Here is a 3,270-nt window from a genome sequence, read left to right as displayed (position 1 = left end):
AGCCTGGTCTTGGAGTTGGAACAGCCCCTTTGCGAACAGCCAACCAGGAGTGGGTCTCAAGGTGAAGGGAGAGAGGAAGTTGGGGGCCTGAGGCCGCTGGGCTGGGTCAGCCATGAGGATGGTGGGGGGCTGGGTGCGCAGGGCCAACAGCTGGTGGAGGGAAGCTGAGGGGGTTTCGGCACAGGCTTCGCCCTGAGAAGGATGAGGAGCCATTAAAGGATCCGACGTGGGGGCCAGGTGGGCAGGGCAGTGTGTGGAGGTGGAAGGAGAGGCCCAGGCAGAAGGGGCAGGACCCACGGGAAGGAGCGGATGTGCGCATGCATGTGGCCCCACCTGCTCCGCCAGCCTCTGCCCAGCTCCAGCCCCTCTGCTCCCCTGCAGCCGCCTGGCCCTGACTTCCCTTGCTCCGTACATTCGGGGCGTAGAGCAACTCTGTGACGCCCTGCGGGTCAGGAACCGAGGGCCCAACAGGACACGTTCCCTCTGGGCCAGTGTCACAGCCCAGGTGGGGAGACATGCATGGGGGGAGGGGGGTGTCACGGGCAGGCAGAGGAGCAGAGCAAGGGCGCTGGGCCCCGTACAGACCGTCACCAGGGAACAGACACTGGGAAAACAAGGACCTCGCCCCCAGGTGGCCTGCCCGCCCCTGGCACGTCTCTAGCCAGGTGGTCGGACCCCTGACCTTCCACACCCCTGTCATACAGTTTAACGCGCTGCCGTTTCCTCCTAAAGATGACATGGAGGGCTCAGTGCTGTTTCAGCTCCAGGCCCAGGAAAGCAGCAAAACCTTTTAGACAGATGACCTTGTGGCAGCCTCAGGACCAGCCAGCTGCACTGACTAATGACCCCCTGGCCTGGCCCGGACCAGCTAGTTGGGGAGACCCCGGCCCTGAGCGGGCACCCGGAGGGCTGGTGAGCGTTCCATGGGCCTCCCTTATGATTGCCACCTGAGAGCAAGAGCGAGAAAGAAAAATGCCCTCCATGCAAAGGACCCAGCGCGCTCCCCCAGGGAGCAGCGGGCAGCGGCAGCTCATCCCAGGCTCACGCCCGGCCCTGTCTCCCAGCCCCCTCCCTGACTTCCCAGCGAGGCCGGGGCCCAGCCTGTGCTCTCCTGTGGCTCTTGTGCTGAGCCCTTGTTACACTGGCTTTCGCTGCAGACAAAACATCCTTGTCTGCTTTGCTGCTCTCTCTCTCTCTCTCTCTTTAAAAATATATTTTTATTGATTTCAGAGAGGAAGGGAGAGGGAGAGAGGCGGAAACACCATGGACCAGCTGCCTCCTGCACGCCTCCTATCGGGGATGGAGCCCGAAACCCAGGCATGTGCCCCGACTGGGAGTGAAACTGCAACCTCCTGGGTCATAGGTCGACGCTCAACCACTGAGCCACGCCGGCCGGGCGGGACGTGTTTTTTGCTTTGTGCACAGGTGGGGTTGGGGTTAAGCCACCCAGTGATGGAGGCTGCGGATGCTGGTGACATCGCTCCCACAGCGTCAGCAAACCCACAAACCGATGGTGCAGACCGAGGTCACGCTGGGGTCACAGACGGAGCTGTGGAGAGGCCGGGCCCAGCGCCTCTAGTGGTTGCCACTGAACCCCCAGACCTCGTCCTCTCCTCGGAGCCCAGGCTGTCCTGGTGGGGGGCAGACTCCTGGCTTTAGGCAGCCGGGTGCAGGCGGTCTCCACTTCCGGGCAGCGGGGTCCATGCCCAGGGACAACAGCCAGGACCCTACCCGCCAGGCTGGTAGGCAGCACAGCCTAAGGCGGCAGGTTCAGCCCAGCTTCCCTGGGGCCACAGGGACGACAGGGAGCCTGAGGGTCCGCGGGCTGCGTGGGGAGCACCTCTGGCTGTGTTGGGGTTATTGTCACTCTCAGGCCCTCGGAAAGGAAGCTAAGGGTCATCAGAGGTGTGGCCTGCACCCCCTCTGACCCATGATCTGAGGCAGGATCCCTGGAGCATGGCCGAGGTCACACTCCGTGTCCCCTCCCCCTGCAAGTGGACGGATGGTGCATGTGTGGGACACTGAGCAGGCGTGGTCCCTGCCCGTCAGCATGCTGCCCTGTGACAGGGTGCCCAGTCTGTGACAATCTGAGTTCAGCTGAGGGTCAGATATTGAGGAGGCTGTCTGCTGTGGGTTCCGCGTGTCCTTGCTGAACGGCCAGACCTCAGAGACAACAGTCCGAGGCTGGACAGCTCCGCCCCTGCGGGGAGGCCAGCCACTCAGCGGGATGCAGGCCCTGCCACTGCCCCGCCTCCAGCACTAGCCTCTGACCACTTACCTCTGGTGCCTCCTCTGTGGCAGCGAACAGACCTGCTCACCCCAGGGCCTTTGCACAGCCCTCTCCTCCGCCAGGTCCCTAGGGCTGGGCTCGTAACCACCTCTCTTCCTGGGAGGCTCCTTGGGGGCCCCTCCCCTCAGCACAGCTCACACAGCACACGCCCTGGGCCCCTCCTCACAGATTCTGAAATTCTCGGTCTCTCCATCTGTTTGCCTTTTCCCTGCTGCTCTCTAAGCTCCACGAGGGCGGCCTGGGCCTTCTTACCGCTTCTGGAGCGCCCCAAACTGCCCTGCGCCCCAGCTCCTCTGCACCCCGCTCTGCTCTTCCTTGGCTGTTTAACAAGTGGGGCGCGCCCTTGGGGTTGTCCTGCAGCGCCGGGATGGGGCCTTTTGGGGGGCATCCTGCAGCGCTGGGATGGGGGTCTTTGGAGGGGCATCCTGCAGTGTTGGGTGGGACATCCTTGGGGTTGACCTGCAGCGCTGGAGAGACCCAGGGAAACGCAGCAAGCCCTTCCTGGGGACGCTGTCCCTGACCCCCTGACCTCGCAGACAGAGCCCCACCAGCCACCGGCTTCTCCCACCATCCCGGTGGGTCCTCCAGGTGCCTGGGCCAATCTAACAGGTTAAGACAAGACTCCTCGCCAGGCCGGTGGCCTCCATCCCCACTAGGGGGCGTGCAGGCAGCCGATCCGTGATTCTCATCATTGATGTTTCTATCTCTCCCCTTTCCTCTCTGAAATCAATGGAAACATATACAACGCCCCCCAAAAAACAAAACACGAGAGCCTCATGTGGGTCCCCCCAGGCTAAAACGTGTCCAATTGGGCTTCAGTCTGATCAGAAATGCGATGGAGACTGATCAGGCCAGAATTCGGATGGAGTTAGAATTGAGGTCTTGTAGGGCCCTGGCCCCGCCCTGAGTGGGAATCGGGGGGCTGCCGGGGGCGACTGGTAACAGCTCCTCTGGGGGACCCCACTCCTCGCCCTCTGTTT

This window comes from Myotis davidii, unplaced genomic scaffold (genome assembly GCF_000327345.1).
Source record: "Myotis davidii unplaced genomic scaffold, ASM32734v1 scaffold3578, whole genome shotgun sequence".
Lineage (NCBI taxonomy): Eukaryota > Metazoa > Chordata > Mammalia > Chiroptera > Vespertilionidae > Myotis > Myotis davidii.
The sequence above is the reverse complement of the archived record's forward strand: the minus strand, read 5'-3'. Positions refer to the sequence as shown.